This window comes from Sarcophilus harrisii, chromosome 2 (genome assembly GCF_902635505.1).
Source record: "Sarcophilus harrisii chromosome 2, mSarHar1.11, whole genome shotgun sequence".
Taxonomy (NCBI): domain Eukaryota; kingdom Metazoa; phylum Chordata; class Mammalia; order Dasyuromorphia; family Dasyuridae; genus Sarcophilus; species Sarcophilus harrisii.
In genome coordinates, this window is record NC_045427.1 from 292,366,707 (window position 1) to 292,393,776 (window position 27,070).

Consider the following 27,070-nt stretch of genomic DNA (forward strand, 5'->3'; position numbering starts at 1 on the left):
AAACTCTGAAACCTCATTTTCCTCATTTGCAAGATGAAAGCAATAGACTAGATGACATCTGAAATACCTTTCAACTCAAATGTTTTTTCATCACATTCTTTACTAATTTTCTACTCTAGCATCTATTTTCCCTATTTTGGGTAAATAAATATTTGCTTTTAAATTTTTTTTTTCTTTTTTCTTTGGTAATTCTTAAAAATATGATGATTCCCTGTTATGAAGATAGTTTTAGTTCTATTTTTCATCAGTAACACTCAGTCAGATCTTTTGTAAACATAGCATTTTCGCTTTTTAGCTGGTAATTTATTGAAAACAAATTTAGTTTTTGCTTTGCTTAATTTTTTAAAATTTAATTTAATTTTTTCTAGTAAGTTTATTTATTTTTAATACAAATTGCTTTATGAAGCATGTTGGTAGAGAAAAATCAGATCAAAAAGGAAAAACCATGGAAGAGATTTTAAAAACCCAGGGGAAAAAAAGTGAACATAGCATGTGTTAATTTATATTCAGTCTCTTTAGTTCTTTTTCAGGATGCAGAGGGTACTTTCTGTCCAAAGCCTACTGCAATTGCTTTCAATCACTAAACCACTAAGAAGAACTAAATCTTTCATAGATGATCATCACACATTCTTGCTATTGTATACAATGTATTCCTGGTTCTATTTGTTTTGCTCAGCATAAATTTATGTAAATCTTTCCAGGCCTTTGCAAAATCTATGCTTCTCTTGAGTCCTGTATTTATAGATTATTTTTTCTGTTTAGTTATTGTTTTTTCAACAGAAGTGACTGAAAGTCTCTCATTGAAGATCCATCTCCTCCCATGAAAAATGATGCTGAATCTTGCTGAGTAGATAATTCTTGATTATAACCCTAGATTCGTTGCTTTCTGGAATATGGTATTCCATGTCCTTTAATCCCTTATTGTAGAAGCTGCCAGATCCTGGGTAATCCTGACTATTGCTCTTTGATATTTAAAATGTTTTTATCTAGCACCTTGCAGTATTCTTTCCTTGAGATTATACTTTTGTAGTTTTTTTTTTTTTTTAACAATGTTTCTTGGGGTATTCCTTGTAGAATTTCTTTCTGAAGGTGATCAATGGACTCTTTCATTGAGTATTTCCCCCTCTGTTTCTGGAATATTGGGCCACTTTTCCTTAATGATTTCTCGTAGAATGCTATCCAGATTCTTTCTTTGGTCATGGACTTCAGTTAATCCAATAATTTTAAAATTGTCTTTTTTTAGATCTATTTTCCAGGTCAACTATTTTTCCAATGAGGTATTTCACATTTTCTTCCATTTTTTTCATTCCTTTAAATTTTTTTGACTGATTCTTGCTGTCTTGCATAGTCATTAGCTTTCATTTGCCCTGTTCTAGTTTTTAATGTGTGGTTTTCTTCAGTTGGCTTTTGTATCACTTTTTCCATTTTGTTAATTCTACTTTTTAAGGAGTTGTTTTCTTAAGATAATTTTCCCTTCCTTTTCCTTTCTTTCTGTATAGTTTTCTCTGGTCAAAGTTCTTTTTTCTGTTTCTTGCTCATTTTTTTTGTTTTTCTTTTGGTTATTTCCTCTTTTTTATTTTTATGATTGAGTTCTGCTCCTTGGGTATACAGTGCATTGTTTCAAGATTCTTGTGCAGCTCCAAGCCTTGGCTTTGAACACAGGGGTCCCTTGTGTGTACAGGAGATAATTTTGCTTGCTCTTTTCAAGACAGAGACTGGTTTCCAAGAGTTTGTCTTTTGAATTGGGACTGGAAGCTGTTCCACTGATTTGCTCCTCTAATGTTCCAGATATGAGGGTCTTAGTTGCTGATTTGCTGTGATTAAGACTTTCTCAGAGTCTGTAAGCTGGGCTGCACACCCTTTTCACCCCAGTGAGATGGACCTTTCTTGAAGTTTTTCCAATGTATTTTGAGCTGGACAGTAGTTTCATTCTATCAAACTCTGTTCAGAGACTTGCTTTTATGTGGTTTTTGAGGGAAACCTGTTTCATAATCATAAGTCCTATATCATGTGTAACTGAACTGCACAAGAGATGCTCTTTCTTAACTGTGGCTATACATTTACAAAATGGTCAAATTTAGGGATCCTTTGCCAGTAATGCTAGGAGAATCAAAATAAAAGGAATATAGCATTCCTAACAGATGCAAACATTGTCAACTCTTTATGTTTTGATTATAAGTAGTAATTAGAACTAGTGATTCTATCCCTGACATATTATTCATATTATAGTTCTAGCTGAAAGTCCAATTAACTTGAACCCTTTCCCTTTGAATCGGTTTCCTTGGAGAAACTGCACTGTTTTCAATAGAGATAGGGTGCTATAGCATATAATCCATTGATCCTACAGGAAGACCAGAATTCAAATTCAGGATCTGTCATTTTATAGTTGTATAATCATAGGCAGGTCCCTGCTTTAGGCAATTCTCTAAAACCACATATTATATAGACTGGATTGTATAGTACTGACAGAATTCCCATTATATAATATGGGCCAATTTTCAGATTCAGTTCTGTTGCATTTCATCCTCCACCTCCCTTCTCCAATTCAGTGAGAACAAGTGCAAATTCTTTTATCTTAATTTTTAGTTCAAGTCCTCTCCTATGGTGTTTGCTGTTTTTTAAAATTATTATTATTATTTTGCCCCAGTGACAAGTACCCTAGTTTTATCAAGCAATTTAGATTAGTTTTTACAGAGATATATTTGCTTCAAAGATATAACAAGAAGAAACATGCAAACTTCCCCCCAATACCTCCAGGCATAATTCCCAGCAACTCATCCCTATTCCCTGTTACATTACAGTACTCCTGGAGAACAGAAAGGGAATAAGTCTTACAGGTTAGTTCAATTGATTCTTAGTATTTATCCCACCAAGTTTACATACAAGACTGAAAGTTCTGGCTTGTGTTGGATTCAAGCTTTAGATTATGCTCTTCCAGGCCTTACTATCCCTCTGACCTAAATTCCTAGACTCTTGTATAACTGTGATTTAAATTTCCAGGTTGAAGATGTCATTTCCTGAACCTTAAAGGAAAAGAACAAAAGAAAAAAAACAAGATCCTAAGCCCTTTTTTTTTTTTTTTTTTTTTTTTTTTTTTTTTTTGGCCATGGCAGGTAAGGAGAGGAGAAACCTTGAGGACCTCCCCTTCTCCCTTATTGAATTATGTTTGTAGAGAAATCCTTTACCTTCAGACACAAATTCAGGAAAAAAAAATCAAAACTTGCTCAATCCTATTGTTTTAAAAACTTTGTCCCAGCCATATAGTCAACGGAAAAATATTGCTCCAATCACTTGGTAGGTTATTCATACTCTGGTTCTCCTAATTCCCAGAAGTAGATTCTCCAGTTGATCACATTTGGATGCTGTCATGCTGTGTGGTGTTGTCATGTGACAAACTTCCATTGTAACTAACAGGATTTAATATGAAAAATTCATATCTAATATGATAATTTTCTACCTCACAAATCATTGGAAGCATTTGTTGTCAGTGGACATGAGTAGGATGTAAATTAATGAACTAATGGATGAATTTCTACTAACTGCTTATGTCAACTTTCCAATAGGAATTTCTTCCTCAAAATCTCACAGAATTTTATTGTACTTTCCTTATTAACTAATTTTATTTTATTACAATTATTTTAAAGTTTTATTACCACTAATATATTGTATCATTAACCTCAGGATCTATAATGATGTTTTTTTCATAGTAGATATTTGATAAATGTTCATTAGTATTCCAAAAATTCCAGACATTTTCTTAGAAAGTACAGCTATTCAATGAAGATTCGTTTGTTTCTGGAAGAATAGCAACAGAAGGGCAATAGAAAGGCAACAAGCTCAGCAAGATCAGTCAGCAAACACCAGAGAAAGCATCTGGGAGTGAGCAAGACTAACTCACTGCAGGCTCTAGATTGACTTTTTGTTCTGCAAACAGGCTTACTCTGTATCTAACACTTCTGCTTGTAAAGTAACTTATAGATTAATCACAGGAGTAGGTCCATAGTTCAAATTCTAGTTTCATTCTTGTGTTATCTTGAACAAGTCAATATCTCTGAACCTCAGATTCTGCACTGATCAAATGAAATTGGCCTAAACTTCTATGATCATTTACTGGCTCTGAATCCCATGATTCTAAATTACTTTTAGCTCTAAATCATATATTCTTATGATTAAAAAAAAATACTTGTCCAATGTCAGACATAAATTTAAATCAACTTGAAGTCATTGCATTCCAGACCAGTGGTCCTTCCTCATCCCTTTAAACAACCACTAACACAACCAATACCAAAACCAAATAAACTACATGATGTCTATCCAATTCTCTGCATGTTTTTATTGAAGCTTTTTATTTTTGTTATTTTAAATTTTATTTTTATTATTGCTTTTTATATACAAAACATATGCATGAGTAATTTTTCAACATTGACCCTTCCAAAACCTTCTGTTCCAAATTTTCCCCTCCTCCCCACCCCCACCCCTAGATGTCAGGTAGTCCCATACATGTTAAATATGTTAAGGTATATGTTAAATACAATATATGTATATATATATAGATAGATAGATAGATATAGATATAGATATAGATAGTTATCTTGTTGCGCAGGAAAGATCAGATTTAGAAAGAAGGAAAAAAAATAATCTAAGAAGAAAAAAACAAAAATGCAAGCAAACAATAACAGAAAGAGTGGAAATGTTATGTTGTGGTTCATATCATTTCCCAGTGTTCTTTCTCTGGTTGTAGCTGGTTCTGTTCATTACAGATCAGGTGGAACTGATTTGGATCCTCTCATTGTTGAAGATAGTCACTTCCATCAGAATTAATCCTCATATAGTATTGTTGTTGAAGTGTATAATGGTTCTGCTCATTTCACTCAGCATCAGTTCATGTAAGTCTCTCCAGGCTTCTCTGTATTCATCCTGCTGGTCATTTCTTATAGAACAATAATATTCCATAACATTCATATATCACAATTTATTCAGCCATTCTCCAATTGATGGGCATCCATTCAATTTCCTGTTTCTAGCCACTATAAAAAGGGTGAAGCTTTTTATTTTCAAAACATATGCATGGATAATTTTTCAACACTGACTCTTGCAAAACCTTATGTTCCAATTTCCCCTTTTCCCCACCTTTTCCCTAGATGGCAACTAATACAATATATGTAAAACATGGCAAAAATATATGTTAAATCCAATATATGCATACATATTTATACAATTATGTTGCTGCACAAGAATAATCAGATTAAAAAGGAAAAAATGAGTAAGAAAACTGCAAGGAAACTATAACAAAAAGGAGTAAAAATGCTATGTTGTGGTCCACATGCAGTTTCCACAGGCCTCTCTCTTGGTGTAGATGGCTCTCTTCATCACAAAATCTTTGGAACTGGTCTGAATCATCTCATTGTTGAAAAGAACAACATCTGTCACAACTGATCATCACATAAATGGTCATCATATAAACTTGTTGTTGCTGTGTATAATGATCTCCTGGTTCTGCTCACTTCACTTAGCATCAGTTCATGTAAGTCTCTGCAGGCCTCTCTGAAATTATCCTGGTGATCATTTCTTATAAGACAATAATATTCTGTAGCATTCATAATTTATTCAGCCATTCTCCAAATGAAGGGCATCCACTTTGTTTCCAGTACTTACCACTATAAAAAAGACTGCCACAAACATTTTTGCACTTGTGAGTCCCTTTCCCTCCTTTAAGATTTCTTTGGGATATAAGCCTATTAGAAACACTACTGGATTAAAGGATATGCATATTTTGATAGCCCATTGGACATAGTAACAAATTCTGCATTTCTTTTTTAATGCTGTTCTGATTTGACAAAACATTTGAATACTAATGATTATGAATAATAGCATGTTTATAATTTTCTCTTATTTCCCTTTATTAAAAATTAGGCACTTCTTAAAAGAAAGGACGAGTGTTTTAATATTAATCATTTGATATCAACATAGTTTGATCATTTTATCTGGACTGAATTGAGTTGTCTTTTAAGGTTGTCTTTTTTTTGCATTATTATAGTTATCATGTATATTCTCATGTTTTTTCTTTCTTTGTCCTAGAACAGTTAATATACATCTTCTTATGTTCCTCTGAATTCTTCATTTTAGTAGTATAATATCATCTCATTACATTTTTAATAATAGCTTTTTTATTTTTCAAAATACATGCAAAGATAGTTTTCAACAATCACCCTTGCAAAACCTTGTGTTCCATATTTTTCTTTCTCTCTCTCCTCCCTTCCCCTTCCTCTGGACAGCAAGTAATCCAATACAGATTAAACAGATCCCATTACATTTAAACACCATACTTTATGGACACAATCTATGGATACATAATTTGTTTCTAGTATTTTGCTGCTAATAATAATACTGCTACATGTCAATTCTTTTCACTGTGGTTTTCTTAAAAGAACTAGATCTATGATTTCATCAATGTAAGATTCCTCTAGTGAGATTATTTGTCTGTTAGAGAAGAGTTGCAATTTTTTTCCCTACAATTCCTCTTCAAATCTATCTGTAGCACTGAGAGGCTTAGTTAACTTAGGTCAAAGAGGTACATAGGTAGTTATAGGTAGGATTTGAATCCAGGTTGTCTTAACTGTGAGGATAACTTTTATCGATTATCCCATGGCTATCCCATGGCTATAATTTCTTATAGTTTGGACAGTCTTAAGAAAAATCAAGGTATGATCAGATTTTTTTCTTTTTTCCTTATGAATTTATCACATATTTTCTCTAAGGCAAGCAAAAAAAAAAGGAAGTGCTGAAGACAAATTTGACTTTCACAGATTTGCTTAGAGTTTCATCTACAGATAGAAACATGAGAAAAATTCCTTGGAAAAAATTTGTTGATTTCTAGGCAAAACCTAGATATATATTTAAATGTGTTCCCATAATTTTCCTGAAAGAATCATTCATGAACTATGTGATTTTCATATCATCCCATTTTCCTGAATTTAAAAAATATGGCATACAAAATTGGGTGATCTGGATTCCGTCTTGGTTCTGTCCCTACTATTGAGCAATTCATTTCTCCTCTTTGAGCCCTAGTTTCCTCATGCAAAGAAATGAGGGAGTGGGACAAAATGATTGCTAAAATCCCTTCAAGCCCTGGAAGTCTTTGATTTCTTTGTATTATATTTGCTCTCCAAGGAGAAGAACAATTAAAATTTTAAGCATTCCATGATCTATGGTGCCACACCTTTCAACTTGTAGAAAAGCATATCATATATTAAAGCATTAATGTGAAGAAAGCTGAAGAAAGCTATATAATTTCACATTTTGAATGATTTTATTCATTTTTTGGCCAACTCTTACAGAATTGCTTATATAAATTATAGTCAAATTGCACAAAAGCATTTGAGTTTATTACATATAGCCACCTATTTGCGTCTTTGAAAATTAACTTTAATGTCAAATGAAAGAACCAAAAGACAAGTTTTAACTCATTTATCTCTGCTTCTGGCTCTCTTCAGTTTATCTTATATATATCAGGGTCAAACTAAGGAAGTCAGTTTTACTAAACCCCCAATTTTTCTGCAATTGTGGAGGTCTATGCCAGGACCCAGGAGTGATCAACAGTGTCCAGTAGGATAAACAGAATGAGCAACAGGTTCTTTGGATCAGGCTTGTAGCATATTTTGGGAGATTTTACCAGAAGTCATTCCAGAGTTGAAAGACCTTATAAATAATATTTAAAGTCTTTTCCTAACATAGGACTTAGAAAAGATTATAATTTAATTCATTAGTGTTATAAGTTTTTGATTTTTAGCATGTTACTTGACAAAATAGACTTGTTCTTTCATAGTCTGAAATAAGGGTATATAGGTAGAAACTGTTAGTGAACTGAAAAGACAACAGGATATGGAGTCTGAGTACCTGAACCTCATTTTACTTTGAGACTGGTAGTGTCCTTTAAACTAGGAACAGTCTTTGGAACCCCTTTATTTTATAGTTAGAAAAAAAACTAAATACCAGGAACATTAAAGAATTTGCCATGATTATAGCTGGGATAAAGTTACTATTGTTACAACTTGGGTAGAAAACTAGATGGTGAAAAAACCAGAAGTGGAACCAAATATCATTGTCTCTCAGGCACATGTTAGTATCATCTATAAGTTATGCTGTTAAAAATAGAAGATATTATACACATAAGAAATCTTTCTGATACATTGAACTGTCTCTCAGAATTTACATCTTTTTAGCCATTTTTCTTCAAAACAAGGACTATTCAGAGCAACCTATCCATAATCTCTAGTGGAACTCAGAGAAAATGACTTTACAAACAAGATAGCATTGTTTAAGAGATGTAGTCATCATGCAAAATTCTGCATATCAAGAGATTTTATAGTTATGTACTTTTGTTTCTTTCTAATTTGCCATTTGGGGCAGCAAGGTGGCATGGTGGATAGAATACCAGACCTAGAGTCAGGAAGACTCATCTTCCTGAGTTCAAATCTGGCCTCAGACACTTACTAGCTGTGTGACCCTGGGCAAGTCACTTAATTCTACTTGACTCAGTTTTATCATCTATAAAATAAACTGGAAAAGATAAGAACAAACAGTTCCAGTATCTTTGTCAAGAAAACCTCAAATGACATCATAAAAAGTGCACAGGCCAGAAAAGCAACTGAACAATTTGTCATGTCACTATTTAAGCAAACATACAATAAAGCTAAATAACCAGCTAATTATTTCCTTAAATCTTTGTTCATCATCAAGTTAATCTACAAACATTTATCAAGCATCTATTATATGTTGAGTGCTAAGGAGAAGAGGAAGAGGAAGTAAAAGAAGAGGAAGAGGAATAATAATAATAAAAACAACCACCACAAAAAATGAGAAGAAAAAGAACAGAAGCACAAAGAACAAGAAGAAAAACAAGAACAAGAATAAGATCAAGAATAAGAACATGAATAATAAGAAGAAAAAGAAGCAGAAGAAGAAATAGAAGAAGAAGAAGAAGAAGAAGAAGAAGAAGAAAGAAAGAAAGAAGAGGAAGAAGAAGAAGAAGAAGAATGAGAGCAATAAGAATTAGAAAAGGAAAAGCAAAAAACAACAGTCTCTATTCTCCAGCAGGTCACAGTCTAATGGGGGAGAAAACATTCAAAACAACTATGTACAAATATGATTATATATGTATATATATATATATGTATGTGTAGATAGTTATAGATAGATAAATTTGAGATGATCAATGGAGGAAAGATATTGTCTTTAAGAGTTTTGGGATTGTAGAAGAAGGGATTTTTGATGACACTTAAAGCAATCCAAAGAGCATAGAAGACAAAGATAAGGAGGGACACAATTCCAGACATGAAAAATAGGCAGTAAAAGGACCTGGAGTCAGGTGATGAAATGCTATGTGTGAAGAATAGTGAGAAAACCAGTATCATCACTGGATTATAAAATACACAGAAGTGAGTAAGGTGTAAGAAGATTGGAAAAATCATTGGTAATAGATTCAAAAGTGAAGGCTACTTCATACCAGTCATCTTAAACCTTACTTTTTGCAGATAAAAAAATTGAGTTTAACTACTAGAGGTTGTGTTTTGCCAAAGGTCATAGAAGCAGTAAGAATAAGAGGTGGGATCAAACCTAGATTTTCTGATTCCATAGGGACTTCTTTTTCCTTTTCACTATTTTATGATTGTCTAAAATACATATTATATAGTCAAAGTGATTATTATTCTTCAGATTTGGGACTCAGATGAATTCAATAATAATTTGTTGCATATTTATAATTTGTTATTCATATGAATATCTTGATACTGGGAAGTGATAACAAAATGAAGACACATCCATATTTTTGGCATTTAAAAATCCAGTAAAGAGGATGTTATTTAAATACCTAAAAAAAAAATGTGATTTCATTGATTTGGGTACTTCTTATTACAACTCCCTTATACTCACTTCCATCTCACATGTATTATCTAGAAAACTGTGAGGGATTATGGCTAGAAAAGAAAATAACATCTCCAGATGTCATTTTTTAAAATTTTAAAGCTTTTTATTTTCAAAGCATATGCACAGATATTTTGTCAACATATACCCTTGTATAGCCTTGTGGTTCAAATTTTCTCCTCCTTCCCCCCTTTCTCCCCTAGACAGCAAGCACTCCAATATATGCCAAAAAGTTATCAAATTGTGCATAACCTTTGATCCAGCAATGTTTCTACTGAGCCTATATCATAAAGAAATCTTAGAGGGAAAGGGACCCACATGTGCAAAAATGTTTCGGGCAGCCCTTTTTGTAGTGGCAAGAAACTGGAAACTGAGTGGATGCCCAACAATTGGGTAATGGCTGAATACATTTTGGTTTATGAATGTTATAGAATATTACTGTTCTATAAGAAATGATTGGGAGGATAATTTTAGAGAGGCCTGGAGAGACTTACATGAACTGATGCTGAGTGAAATGAGCAGAAGCAGGAGATCATTCTACACAGCGACAACAAGACTATATGATGATCACTCCTGATGGCCATGGCTCTTTCCAATAATGAAATGATTGAGGCCAGTTCCAATGGTCTTGTGATAAAGAAAGCCTTTTACACCAAGAGAGAGGATTGTAGGGACTGAGTGTGGATCACAACATAGCATTTTCACTCTTTATTGTTGTTCATTGCATTTTGTTTTCTTACTCTTTTAACTTTCCTTTTTGACCTGATTTTTCTTGTGCAGCACGATAATTGTTGAAATATGTTTACACATAATGGATTTAACATGTATTTTAACATGTTTAACAGATGTTAATTTTTTTGGTGAAATTCTCCAAACAAAGTTCTAACTGGTCCCCTGTGCACAAACCTGCAGTCTATCATTTTTGTTTGTTTGTTTTTTGGCTTATTCAGTTCTGCCAGAGCCTAACTTTTGAGATTGTGGGGTTACCTCCATCACATAATGAATTATCAGTTCAAGTTTTCAATTGAAAATACTTTATATGAAAGATGATATTACAAAGTTCAAAATTACGAGCACTCAATGACAAAACAAACAAACATGTTTTTAAAAGAGAAAGCAAGCTCTACTTGAAGGATGAATCCATGTAGGTTTCATGAAGGAAATGGTTTGTTAGCTGGGGATTCTATCAATAAAGTTGGTGTGTGAGAAGGCTGGGAAAAGATCATTTAAGTCATAAGGAATTCCTGGAAACAAGAAGTATATTTAATTATTAGTTCACATATGTCTTTGTTTTTCCTCCAACCTGAACTATTCACTAGAGGCTTGTACTACCTCTATCTTCCCTACCAGCCACCATTAGTTTATCATCTCTATGATAAAGGCCTCATTGTAATAGGAATGACTCCTACATTCAAGCTGTGCCCTGCTTCTATTTTAATATATCCCTGGGATGTAATTATCTCATGATAACCACCTTTGTGTCTAATGATTTAATTAGGTAATCACATAAGTGCTCTAAGTGATGTTTTGTGTGATGAAAATGTGTAAAATATACAGTAAATCATCAAAGTTTTTTTTTTTTTTTTTTAATTCTTGGACAGGAAAATAATAAATACCCAGTCTCTGGGGTCTAATTTATCAGTGTGTAAGATCAACCTTTTACTTAAAAACAAAAATAAAAACAAAAACAAAATTCTTCCATATTAAGAAGATAAAGGGGAAGTAGAAATATATTTTCCCTGCTCCTTGACATTTTAAAATCTGTTCCACACAACAAACAGTGAATTAAAAGTGTAAGTGATGCTTTCTTTTTAAATTAGTCCCATTAGCAGCAATAGCTGGCAATGTGTGTTTTCTTTTTTGAGCAATAGGTAAAAACTCTGTTTGGAAAACATTTACATTTTTATTCTCACTATCTGAATCTATCCCAACCAATATAGTTCTATTTCTTGATGTTATTTTGCCTAGTTATTAGGTGATTTGAATCTATACTCTCTGTGAATGTGATCTGACATTAAATAAAAACATGAGTTTTATTGCCCATTCCGGCTTTTATGTCTTTCTTGTTTTACTTTTTAGGAAGAATTTTATTATGATCCTTTGAAAAATAATCTTTTAGGAATATTTATTTTGTTCTAGTGTATGGGGAAAAAAGAAAAAGATCCTACAACTTAACTGCGTAGAATTCATTTAATTTTGGCCTCTTCTGTTTTACCAAAGTCAGATCTCCATACTCAATTGCTACAATCCTGAATAAATGGCTATTATTGTAAATTTTCTCATTGTCATAAATGCCAGACACAATATTAAATTGCTTATTTGGAGTTACTCATATTGCTAATTTGATTAGTTCTAGGACATAAGTTGTCCTACCCATTTCCCACTTTAGCTTTTTTCTCCTTGTTTTGGCTCATAAAAATAACCATGCATGCTCTTTTCTGCCCAATCAAATCCTATGTGCCCTTGAAGATGCAATGTACATTATCTCTCTTCCATAAAACCTTCCTAATAATCATAGAATCAAAAAGATCCTATACTTCAATGTCTATCTGAAGCATTATTTTTATTTAAGAAATTCCTAACAAATAGTCTTCTATCCTCTCCTCAAACACTTGAATACTCATTACCTATTGACCCAACAGTTAAAGTTTTGTAAAACTGTAATTATTAAAAACTATAAAACTTTTTGTAAAGTAAGCCAAAATTTTCCTTTTCTCTAAGTTACATCCATTAATCCTAGTTCTACATTCAGGAAACAAAAAGAGATACATAATATATATATATATATATTTTTTTTTTTCTAAATTAACACTCATATTTGTAAAAGCAAGGATTATGTGAGTCTCTCCCTACCTCTATGTTTTTATTTATGCAGTGTAAAAAACCTTATTTCCATAAATTGAACACATAGTATAATTTTAAATCCTATCATTTTCTTGGCTCCTTTTTCTGCACTTATTTTCAAATAGGTCAATGTCTCTCATAAAATGAGATGTCCCAGAATAAATACAAAACTCTAAGCATAGTATGTACACTGAGGCCATCATTTTACTAGTTTTGGACACTTTCATTCTATTAATACAATCTAATAATACTAGCTATTTTTGACTTCTACTAAGCTTACAAGACAGAAAAAAGATGTTTTTGTAGGAATTACTTTGTCACTACCACCCTTACTTGTACTGTTAATTTAAAAAAGAAACATTAAAATCAAGATTTTTATATTTTCTTCTATCATAGGAGAAAATATAAAAGTCTTGACTTTAGTTTTAAAAACTAAAATCAAATTTCAACTAATTCATTCAACAACATTCATTCAACTTATTTTTTAAATTGTTAAAATCTTTATAGATCCCATTCTCTTAGCTGACATATCAGTGAAAACCAGACAAAAATATATTTTTTCAAACTTTTATGAATTTATGCAAAGAAAAATGACCAAGAAAATATTGTACACAGTATCCACAACATTCATGATCAATTATGATTGACAGAATAATGATATACCTGAGAGATCCTCTAATACTTTTTTCCATGCTCTTTTTCTGATCATAACTTTCAGGTAGACCAATTATTTTTAAATTATTATTTCCTGGACTTATTTTACAGGTCAGTTACTTTTTCCAATGAGATAGTTCACATTTTTCCTATTTCTTTCATTTTTTTTTGTTTTGCTTTACTGTATCTTGATTTTTTATAAAGTCATTACCTTCCATTTCCTCAATTCTGTTTTTTAAGGAATCATTTTCCTCAGTGAGTTTTTGTACCTCTTTTCCCAATTCACCAATTTTGCTTTTGAAGGCATTTTTCTCATTAGCTTCTTGTATTTCCTTTTGCACAACTCTCAATTCTTTCCCTAATTTTTCCTCTATCTCTATTACTTAATTAGGTAAGGGAAGACTTTATTTTGAAGACTCTAAGCAAAGAAATAAATAGTAACAAAACTGATATCATTGTGGCAAGAGAGAAATATCATTGATTAGAAGAACTTGAAACCAAAATGGAGAATTTAGACTTGACTTAGAAGAACAAACATTACAAAAGGAGAAATTGGCTAAGAAAGGTGTTAAAAAGATCAATTTTTCTTCTTTAGAAATGCCGTTGTAAAGTCATCATTGAACCTAGAGTTGCAACCTGAATTCACCTCAGGCTGAATATTTGCTATTTGTGATACACTGGGCAAATCACTTAATCTTTCTCAGGTTCATGTTACTTATTTGTAAAATGTGACTTCATTTTTCTACTACTTATCTGATAATATTTTTATACAGAAAATATTTGTCAAAATGTAAAGTTCTATGTAAATGTAAGCCATTGTAATCATGTTGATCTTTCAGTGGTCAAAGAATCAAGATTTATTATTTACAACTCACAATGTTAAAAGCATCAGATTCACAGTGATACAAATTCAGATTTTATCAGATAAACATTACTTGTAAAATCAGATAAAATCATATAGGAAAGTAGCATATTGCCTGTATTTGTGCCTTGATCATTTATTAGCTGGATTGGTGAGTTCACATATAAATTTAGCAGATGGACAGCCTTTAAGTTGAGTGCTGAGCTAGCATTCAGATTGCTAATGGAAAGAACTTGCATGGATAGCTAATGGATAAAATTAATGGTTAACAGAACCATTAACAGAACCAACAGAAGCTTTTAAGGAGGTGACAAAATTATATTACATCAAATAAGGTCATACTGTGACCTTTATTCCTGTTAAGACATGAGTCACAAAGTCCAAGAAAGGAAAAGATTGACAAGTTGAAATATCCATTTATCCTAAAGCTCTAAGTCACCATGGCAACAGGCAGTATAGTGAGATTAAGGCAGAAAATAGATATGTGGCAGTTGGTTGTAGAAAAGATCATTGGGAAAACTGATAAGGTCAATAGCAATTTTATTTACCAGAATTTCTCTATCCCTATCACACTAATGTTGATGCCCTCAAATACAGCTCCTATGGGTGGATCTAGGACTCAGTTTGGAGACCTAGCTAACAACTGAAGCTATAAAATCTAATGATACTTCTTTGATTTATATCATCCATTGATTTTATTTTGTTACTCAACAAGAACAAATAATTCTGTCAAGAAATTTTTTGGCCTAATTTCAGCCTCTAATTTGGTAATTTATGTTTCCACCCTCAAACTCTGTTCTCACTAGAGATTAAGAACAGCTGGTCACTATTTGCAAAGCTAAGATTATACTAATCCTTACTGTAATTAAAGCCTAGTATTAACTTGTCCTCAGATTTTTCTTTAACAGGGCTAATAATCCTAGGATTTTAACCTTTATTTATTGGTCTTATTCTTTAATCTGTTAACTATTTTGAAAGAAAAGTTGGTGTGGTAGAAAATATACTGAGCTTCGAATTAGGAAATTAAGGTGTGAGTTTGCTACTTACTATCTATCTCTGGAATCTTGGATCATTTACATATAGATCCTTCCAGCTATACTCTTTTTCTAATAAGTATATTTTCTCATATATAAGATGTTAATAAAGCTTATACATCTGACCTCATAGGATTCTTGTGATGAAAAAATTTCTAAACTATAAAGTGCTATGTACACATATGCTTCACATTGCTTCTCTTCAAAACTATTTGTTAACAAATAATTTGTAACTTTTGAGTTATATTATCTTTTGACTTTTTTACCTGTATTAAGAATCTAAACAGTGCTAACTATAGAATAATAATGATGAAGATGATGGTGGTGGTGATGGTGGTGGTGAGGGTGGCAACCATACTCCATGCTATGAGTTGGAAAAGGAACAAGTATAAAATAGGGAGTATTAGCTAGGGTGATATAATTTTTCATACCTTTAGTTTCTTTGTGTAGTTTTGGAGGCATAGGAAAGCTCCGTACTTAAATACAAAGTTCATACATAAGGTATGTGAGTGATATTTGCAAGTAGATTAGTCTCTTTCACATAAGACACAAAGCAATTAGCTATTAAGGAGCCATCAAGGAGAAAGTTGTAAATAAAAATTAAAAAAAAAAACAAAATGTACTGCTATCCTGAAATTAAAGATTATTGGGAAGGTCATTTAGATAAATTAATATTTATATAATACTTTTGTATTAATACATACACTTTTAGAAGAATAAAATGTATCATGATTGATTTGTAAAACCCCATCCTACAATATATTGACAAAATAATAAAAATAGAAAAAATCCTTAATATAAAAAAAACAGATATAGAAAAAATAGCAGTACCTCACTAAAATGAGGAAGAAGTTTGCTTCACATTCTCAGGTACTTGCTAAACATGTCAAAATTCTACATCAATTTTTTGTGGGGAATAAAAGAATCTTACTTCACCAGGCAATATTAAAGACTGACAACAGATATCCCCCATTAAATTTGTTAAATTCAAGTAAAAGCAGTCTATGTCCAGCTGCCATTGATGAAATAACTTAAAAAAAGAAACAAAAATAGAATAAAAAAACTCTCCCTGCGCAATTTTCACATGAACCAGTCTAACAGTATATTAGGAAAGAAAATGCATCAAATAAATGCAGTCTTGTGTATGGGAAGAGGGACAGCTTGAGAGAAATTCCTAGAAATTATGGAAAAGTTATCTTTAAATGATCTGGATTTATTGATAAATGCAAATTTCACAAAGAAATAATAAAAACTGTGTACCTCATCATTGAAGGCTAAAAACAAAAAATTGTTTTTCCATAAGGAAAGTCTAACACATGGTCAGTCACTTTGAAAGAAAACTTTTTAGAAGTTCTCAAAATTTCTTTACTTTTCCTAATAAGGCTTTATAATATACTGTTCTTCTTTTACCTAAAAGGTTCTCATTTCCTGATTTTTTTGCATCAAAATAATGACACCTGATAGAGGAGATATCCAAAGCTAAAATAAAATCATAAGGTAAGATTGAGAGCCAAATCTTTGTCTAAATGTTAGAAATTTTGCTATCTGGGGGCTCTGGGATAATATGACTAATATTTTTTTGTTCTGATTAAAAACTTCATAAATTAAGGAAATTAACTTGTGAAATTGATGTTCATTATTATTTCCTCTATCATCTCAAAGTGAAGTAATTATTGTAACTCAGTGTAGTTGATTAATTCTCCAGAGAGAAATGAGGTAGAAAGGACAGGACAATGACCAGGGTGAGGATGTGAGGGGAGGAACATTCTTTAAAGCAAATAGGGAGGAAAAAAAACTTTATGAAAAATCTGGTACTACTTGGAGGAAGGAACAAAAATAATTAATTACCAGACAACTTTGTACATTTCAAAGCAATATACACACACATACACACATGCACATATATAGAAGCACACATACAATAATCACATATTCACATGGGTTTTCAAATGTAGTTTAATAAACATTTATTAAATGTTCACTGTGTACAAGTTATTCTGTTAGTATTTTAGGATACAAACAAACACAAAATAATTCTAGTATTCAAGAAGATTATGAAGACCCTTGGAAAATTTAAAATTCTGATATAGAAATGCCCCCCTCGACACTTAGCTTTTCTCAACAGTTGTGCCCATGATTTTAAGACAAATCAGTAATAATTAATTATTAATTAATAAAATTAATAAAAATAATTAAACCAATAATTTTAAGACAAACTAATAATAAATTCATAATAGACTTATAAGTGGGTAATGGTAACATTTAACCTATTTTATAGCTAGAAAATTTAAGATCCAAAGTATCCCCTTATAACTAACCATCATGGTAAAGTTGAGAAATATTGAGATTCCAAGAGAAAGTTGTCTATTTTCTTTTGAGTGACAGAATCAGATAACAACATTGTCATATAAACATCAAGGTCTGGGATTAATTCCTTTGCTCAGATAAACAAGACACAAAAGACTGTTCAGGAAAGTCATGTTTTACTTCTTCCCCTGTGGTGCTAGCATTAAAAACAAACAAACACAACAAAAAAGAAAAAGGAAAATCCTCTAACAGATGGAGACTAAACTAATAAAGGTCTCCAGTTATTCATTTTGAAGAGGAAATGGAAAAGTCTCAGTCATAATATCTGTGTGTCTACTATATGTCTATATTTTAAATGAATAATGAGGCAATGATCATTCACTTGGTTAAAACTAAACAAGTCAAAACTTTAAAAACACATTATTTTTCTGTAATGGACATAGCATTTCATTTAATTTTAATGACTCAAAAGTGTTCATTTGACTTCATTGATGTCAGCCCTGCATGCATCTCAATATAACTTCCTCCAGTCTTTTTGCTGTTGTCCAGGGCTATCTTCAGTCATTCTGATCTATATCTGTACCAGACTCATATGGCTCTGGAGGAGAATGTGAGGCTGATGACTTTGCACAACCCATCCTCATTTAAATTTAATTCACTTGCATGTCATGGCTTTACCTCCCTGAGGTTCTGGTTCTCTTTAAAGATAAACTGCAACCTCTGTGAGTAGAACTTTTGTGAGCCCCACTAGGGACTCAGTGAAAATCAATCTCTTGGGCAACATAGCCTGATCTACTTCCTTCCTTCCTTCCTTCCTTCCTTCCTTCCTTCCTTCCTTCCTTCCTTCCTTCCTTCCTTCCTTCCTTCCTTCCTTCCTTCCTTTTCCTTCCTTCTTTTTTCCTTCCTTCTTTTCCTTCCTTCCTTCCTTCCTTCCTTCCTTCCTTCCTTCCTTCCTTCCTTCCTTCTTTTTACTTTCCTTCCTTCCTTCTTTCCTTCCTTCCTTCCTTCCTTCCTTCCTTCCTTCCTTCCTTCCTTCCTTCCTTCCTTCCTTCCTTCCTCCTTCTTTCTTTCATCCCTCTCTTCTACCCTCCCTTCCTTCTTTCCCTTTCCTCTGTCCACATAGGATATCATACTTTTACCTACTACTGCTCTGCCCAAAAGAACTTCTTTTTTTGATCACTGAAACCTGCCAAGATATCTTGATGTTTACTATCTAGATTTCTTTTTAAAGAACCATGCCTTAAACCCAGATCATTCTGAATCTCAATTCATTGGCCAGACCTCACCTGGTCTTTTTTTTGGGTCCTGTTTGACTCTTAGTGAATGTGAATTGCAATTGCTTCTGTTTTTACCAGAAACGGTGAGGGTCTTCCCCACACAAATTGAATTTTTTTTTAACTAGATAAAAGAAGCCATTATTTGCCTCAATTTTTACCTTTAGCACTAAATAGGTGTTACCTCAGTCAAGCAGACTCCTTAAGGACTTTATATTAAAAAGTCCAAAGTCTCCCACTGCTTCCAGGGCCTTTTCCAGTTGTTTTGATTTATATCTGGCTACTGGACCTGGAGGGTTCTGGAGAAAGTGAAGCTGGTGTGCTCCCTCCTTCAAATCCAATTTACTTGCATGTCATGGCATTACTTCCTAGATGTTATGGTTCTCATTAAGAAGGAAGGACAGACACAATAACAACAACTTATCAGATGGTGCCAGTGTCAAAATGTAAAGTTACAAGTTATCTGAAGAAAAACACTATTTCCCCTAAAACCCTGAACTATTTCTCTGTTTTCAATTGCTCCAAAGTTTTCAGTTTGTTTAGTTTCGGGCATTTGTAAATTGCTCTGTGTTCTGGAATGTAAATGTAAGTCAATTTCCTCTTTTCATGTTAAAACTTTAAAAATAGATCTAGATAGATAGGTAGGCAGGTAGGTAGAAATGTAGGTAGATAGAAGTGTGGCTTTAGTTAGAAACCTTTCAGAAAAAAAACTAGTTTGATCTTGATAGTTTCTGCTTAGTTAAATAGTTTAAAGATGAAGTGCTAATTCATGCTTTCAAATTGTATCAAAAACTCCTTTTTTCGTGACCCTGAGAAATAATAAGTGATCAGGCTGGCTCTTACAGTGTTCTTAAGTCCTGGTGCAGACCTGAATATCTTGGAATGTTCCAGTGACCATGTGAAGCACTTTTATTTTACAGTGTTATTTTGTTGATTCGACTCATAACTCCTCTGTGAGCTAGATGTCATTATCACTTCTATTTTATAGATAAGGAAACAGAACCAATCAGATGCTGACCTATTCAGATTTGTACAGCTAGTAAGTGTATAAGGCTTGATTTGAACTTAAATCTTCCCAACTCCAAATTATTTTAATGTATTATCACTTCATAGAGTGAAGAGGAATTTTTTTTAATTTGAGCTTCACTTAATGGTATAATACAAGTGAACTGAACTATGACATTTTATTAGATTTTTAAAAATTAAATTAAAACTATTGAAAAGTTTGAAGTCAATTTTGTTTTTCAAATATCTTCTTTTCAAATAACTAGTAGAATTTAGAGAAGAATTTATATAGGTTCAGAATTTAAAAGATATAAACTATCTTGAATGAATAATTTAGCATTATAGAGAAATATAGATATGACAAATTCAGTTGTAAACACAATTTCCTGGTAGCTGGACTTTAACACCTAAATGGAGAATCCCTTGCAACTTAGAAAATGGAAAATCAGACTGGAAAGGAAACCCCATAAATATCTATTGAAGTGATATCACTTGAAAATTATGTTTCTAAAGCAATTATAACATTTATGATTTGTGATTTGACTATAATTATGATTTGTGATTTAAACTTATTGAATAACAGTTATTTTGAAATAACATATCTATTTTTAATATTTTGCATTTTACTTCTGGCCAGTTTCCAAAAATTTTTGTAGTAATCTTATATTGTGTGCTTTCTAGAGCCTTGAAGTTGGGATGCCAAAATGTACTATGCTTTCTAGAGCCCCCATGCTGGGGTGCCAAAACATACCATTTGGACTGGCTTTCAGGAAGATCTCAGGACCAGCCCAAAGCCTTGGTCTTACTGAAGGAGTGATGAAGCTGTGACCCATGAGGATGGTCAAAGATGGAGTCCATTTATTCCAAATTATCTCAGTCTTATATACCCTAATGCCCTATATAACCAAAGCAACACTCTGCATGCACTAACTATATACTGCACATGTGGGACCACATAACAACTTGTTATTGTGTGTAGATTACTCTTTGACAACTGGAATCACTCTGCTCCAACTACAACATAAGTTGTCACTGCCCCCTGACTTCTCAGGAAGGTTGAGAACTCTTAGGGGAGATGAAGATCCAAACAAGACATTGTCAGCAAATTCCCTCTGGCTGAAGGGTCTTATATCTCACCCAGAGTTCCCCCACTATCTGTGGCCCTCTACAATCCTATTAAAAACTCAAGAGCAAAAATAGAGAAATATAATAAAACTTTAAGTTTTTATCCCATTCTCATCAACTTATCAGATACAATAAAATATATTATTGAAGAATGTAGATAAGTAAATAGCTTATTGATGAAACTGTGAAATTTTCCACAAACAGGGTTAAATGTTTTTTCAGGGTCATGCAACTAATAAGTATCTAATGCCAAATTTGAGCTCAAGAAGATGAGTTTTCCTGACTCCAAGTCTAATACTCTATCCACCTCACTATTTCCCTGTATATCCTATATAGTAATAGAGCACAGTTCTTGGTTTTGTTTTGTTTTGGTTTGGTTTGGTTTTTCTTTTTTTGGAGGCAATTGAGGTAAAGTGATTTGTCCAGGCTCATAGAGCTAGTAAGGGATAGTAAGCCTGAGTTTAGATTTGAGCTCAGTTCCTCCTGACTCCCTTGGGCCATCTAGCTGCACCATAGAGTATAATTTTTAACAGAAATTTATTAAAGGCAACATTTTCCATATTGGCAATACAATCATACAGGTGTTAGCGTTCTTCATGTAGATAATCATATAATTAGGGAACAATGAAGTTAGAGTATTGCTCTTGAAGTCAGAAAGATCTGAGTTCAAATCCAGTCTCAGCCATTTACTAGTTCTGTGACCCTGGGTAAGTCATCACCCTTATTTTTTCTGTTTACTTTTCCGTAAAATAGGGATAAGGATAGCACCTACCTCCTAGAATTGTTGAGAGAATTAAATAAATAATAATAACTGTAAAGTGCCTGACATGTTGTAAGTGCTATATAAATGTTAGTTCTTGTTGTTATTTATTGTTGTTGTTATTATTATTACATATTCTGCCTATGGATAAAATGAGTTCAAGATATATGTATTAATTAAACACACTACCTCATTACACTAGCTCCTTCTCTGCTGTCTACAAACGTTTCTAGGTCTCTAGTTTTTAAAAAGTCCTCTCTTGAGCCTCCCATTCCCATTTACTATTATCTGATATTTCTTCCTTTCCTCTCACCTAAATAAGTAGAGAAAAACCAGTTATGCTAAGTGACTTTACTTCTTTTCTCCACAACCCCTCTGCAGTCTTGATTTTATTCTTTACAGAAATTACCTTCTCCAAAATTGCCAATGATCTTGCAGTTTCCCAATATGATGGTTTTTTTTTTTCAATCTTCACTTTTTAAAACCTCTCTGCAGTTTTTGACATTGTTGATTCCAACTTCTTCCTGGATACTTTCCCATCACTATATTTTATTGGCACTCTTCCCTCCAGATTTGCTTTTATGTGTCCTGTCATTTCTGAGTCTCCTTTGATGAATTGCCATCCATCCAAGTATGTGATGGCATTCTCTGGCCATCTCTCTAAGATCTAGGCAAGCTACACTATGACTTGAGTGTTCTGGGGTACCCAGAAAGGATTTGGGGTAATCTCTTCTTTAATGCCTTTAGCTTAAGCCTGCCACTGACTGTGTTCAGTCCCAAATTTTTAGGTGCCAGTGATTAGTACCCTAGTTTTATTTAACTACTTAATATTGACTAACTTTTACACAAGGATATTTTCTTACATGTAAATGGTTACTCCAAGTTCAAGTTTAGATGTTGCAGATTACTACATGAATATTTCTCAGCTTCCACTGTCCTAGTCCAGAATGTTACCTTTTTGCTACATAAGAATTTACTACCCTGCCTATGAGACTTGACTTTGAGCTCAGGATCTGGAATTACTGGGACCCATGCATATTGTCATGTAAGCTTTTAAATTTATAAGGTCATGAGATTTTAATACTTTCTCTTTTAATGGAAAAGAAAAGAAAAAAGCAGAGGTTCAGAACCAAAGTCTATTTTCCAGGATTCATGTGGTCTCAATGGAAAAAAAGATGTGAAGAACTTTTCCTGTTCAGTATGGTCTTCTATTACATACCACGAGTGAAACATCAATTGAGATTCCTCCAAGAGTGACTAACATAAAAGAGGCTATCAGTCGACTCATCTTTCTGAATTTCTATGAAATCAAACACCTTTCTGTTACTATGTGAGTAGCCAATCAGGAGCAACTATTGGTCCTGAGAGAAGGTACTTCTCTTATATGTTATCATGATTTTCCTGGAAAGAAATCTATAACATTCTCCAAAGGGAGACATTCTATCAGCTGAGCAATTTAATGAGCTCTGTACATCCTTCAGTTTTCCATCGCATATATCAAACCCACTAACTATTGGTGTCTTCCAAGTTTCTATCCAGGACCTTCTTCTCCCTATATACCACTTGGTTTGATGGTCTCATCAATTCCCATGACTTCAGTGACCATTGTAATGGGCCAGAACTCTGAAACAAGAATTCTTACACGGTGTTAACTCAGTGGAATTGATAATACAATGGTTATCTAGTTTAGCATGGTGATTAATAGTTCTCTCTAGTTCAGTATGATTGATTTAATCTTACAACAAATAATGGTTCCCTAATGATATAATGATTCACTTATAGTCAGTATGATGAATGGATTTAATTGTAATAGAGTATTTAAGATGCCAGAGTCAGACTTAGAGGGGGACTGGAACAGATTTGGGGAAGACAGAGGAGTAGAGGCTGGAGCATGAGTTACTGGACTCAGGGAGACTTCAAGACAGAGACTGCTGTGGTGGTCTTCCTGCCACCCCCAGAAACCAAGACACATTCTGGAGGACCTCCAGAAAGCTGGCCTGGGGCCCTAGGCAAGGAGACAAGACTGTGAAGGAGACAATAAAGATTTTTGGACTTTATGTCTGGCTCTTCTCTTGGTGATTACTCTGCTTAAATGAAGGCTTATCCAGAGACCTCCAGAAAACTAACCAGAACATTATAGACCATATCCATTTTGGATATATCAAAGTACACATTTTATAGGTATCTCAAACTGATCCTTTCCAAAACAGGGCTTACTTACTATTGTTCTGCAAAAAAAAAAAAAAAAAAAAAAAGACCTTTTATTTTTATGATACTTTGATAGAAAATTCTTTATTCACTACAAGATGAAAATTTCAATGGATCTATATCAATCATTAGCATTGATACTAGTCTTACCTATGTCTCTATTTCTTATGCAATTCTTGTGAATAGTCTATTGGACTTGAAATTAGGATTTTGAACTCTACCTCAGAAAATGACTATATATCAGGAAGTCATTTAATTTCTATGTGATTCAGTTTCTTCATTATAAAATGGGGACAATGATATCCCCCTAATTATTAAGGATAAAATCAGACATATTTAAAGTGCTTTGCTAACATAAGGTTTTTACAAATACTATACATTCTTCCTTCTTTTCTTTTTCTTCTTCTTTGCTTTTCTCTTTCACTTTCTCCTCTTTTCATAAAACCTCTTTGAAATATTTACCTCAAGGAGGCATATGATTTCTTTTCAAATAGCATATTATACAGATCTATCTCCATTAAAAATTTTAAAAAGGAATGAATAGCATGAATTGGTTCATTTCTTTGAAACCATCTAAAGCAATCCTTAAATTCAACCATGACAGCATAGTTTGCTTTCAAAGAATTATTTGTTGTTGTTTTTAAAGTTCAATGTTATAATTACCAAATTTATGAAATCATAGACTGCCGGTGTACTTCTTCCTGCTGAGTCAATGAGATGATGATGGTAATAACAACTTACATTTAGATGGCATTCTACATCTTTCAAAGGGCTTTTGCATATATTATGTCACTTGATCTTCACCACCCACTGAGATTAATAAAATTAGGGGTTTTGTTATTGTCTTTGTGTTTGTGTGTGTGTGTGTGTGTGTGTGTCTTAAAAAGGAAACTGAGATTGGGGTTTGAAAAGTTTAAGTGATTGACTCAAGGTCACATAGTTGGTTAGTGATCTTAGAGAACGTATGAGAATTTGTATATCTCCTTTTCTAGTTTAGGGATCATCTAAGTTATGTGCTTAATGAAAAAGGAAATACATGACTTTTCCAAGGTCATAGAGTAATAACCATAAATTTGTTTAATACTTTGAAATTTTTTAGTGTGTGTGTGTGTACTTAAATAAAATAATGAGCACAATAATAATAAGCAATTTTATTAGAGAGCTTTTTTTCAGTGCAAGATTTCTCAAACCTTAGCTATCACTGATGTTACTCATAATTATTGCTTTATTGTTTATTTTATGCTACTAATTGATATCACTATCAATAGAGTAGAATGCTCAGTTTCTCACAAAGTTGTATAACTTTGACAATCTAGAATACTTTTTTGTTATTCTATCAAGTATTTTGGGGAGTACAAGCTTGTTTCACTATATTGTCATTTCATGAGTGAACTAAGCATTATTTTCAGATGAAGCAAGATGAAATGCATTTTTAATCCATGCTAAAGAGTTCCTTATACATTCATATTTTGAAATATCTTGATCTTCAAATTAAATGAGAATTGCTTCTGAAGCCTAGTAATTACCTAGAAAATCTTTATTTTCTTTTATTTCCTTAAGTTTTGAGAATACAAGAAGAATTTTTGAAAAAGTATATTTCCTGTAACTAAAATAAATATACATTATCTTTCTGGATTAAAATATTAATTTAGGAACTTTGTATTAATTTAACATACTTTTTAAAAGTTCACTAATTGCAAATATTTCAGGTGATAATTTTCATCATGAAATTAATTTTTTTCTTTCTTATTTTCACGAAAAATAAAATCAAAGCAAATTCTTTTTAGATCAAATATCCTTTGAAAGCACCTTGGTATATGGAAACCAATGTATTTCACAATCACAAAAAAGCATCATATGCTACGCACTCATATTATCATATAATTTTTAAATAACTTTGTAATAACCTGTTAAAATTAAATTGATTATTCTTGTAATAATTTGGATAATTGTGTACAGTCCATATTTCTCAATGGAGGTGATTATGAAGTATTCTATGAATACAGATTATGTAAGGGAACATATTTTTAATAAGAGCATGTAGACCTGCATTTATCCCAACTCTGAATCCAATACATTTCTTCCATATTATATAATTTCCATTTAAAAAATCTGTCCACTAAATTGAAAACTTCCCTTGCTATGGCATTACCATTACTAGGTATTTAAAGCAACAGATCTTATTCCAATTTCAACAATTTACCATATACATGTAATCAAGTGATTTTCTTTAAATACATCTGTTATTTTATTCACTTGCAATGCAAATTAGGAAGATTTTAGTTTCTCAATTAATTGATTGCAAGGTAATTTGAAATAAAGGTAATTTTTCCCATTCCACATTATCTGCAAGTGGAACCCTTTGAAACTGCTTTGCAAATGGCTTGATGAACATCTTTTTGACTAGAGCAGTAGTTATACTTAAAGTACCTATATTTCATTTGGCAAATGAGTATTTGTTTTATAAAATCTATCTGATTCTTCTGATATATAATTTTTAGAATGTCTTTTTTCTTACCTTACAATCACATAGAATGATAGTTGTCTAAAGTTGAGTCTGTTTTCCTGTAAGGCCACTGTAAAAGAACAGTCATAGTACATAGTACTACTTCAGTTCAGAAAAATCTAAGATAATAAATGAAAATAAGTGGAACATTAATGATTACAAGAGAAAGAGCATGCTTTCTACATATGTTCTAGAGAAAATGGTTATTTGATCCCTGAAAACCTAATTATTTGAGGACAACTATTTGTATGAGTCAAAGATTTGTGAATTCAGGGGTATGAGCATTCCTGCAATCAAAATGGATTACAACACTCTTTCCCCTTTTGCACATAGTTTTAAGATTTGTAAGAGGCTTTACATATATTATTTCATTTTATCCTCATAAAAAGCCTGGGGGATAGTCGAGATTATTATACCCATTTTTAAACGTGAGGAAACTGAATCAGATTGAGGTCTAGTGACTTGGTTAAACTCACCTAAGTGTTTAAGGCTGAATTTGAACTCAAGACTTTATGATTCCAGGCCCAGCACTCTATCCATTGCACCTCTTCATTGCTCTATTGGGAAATC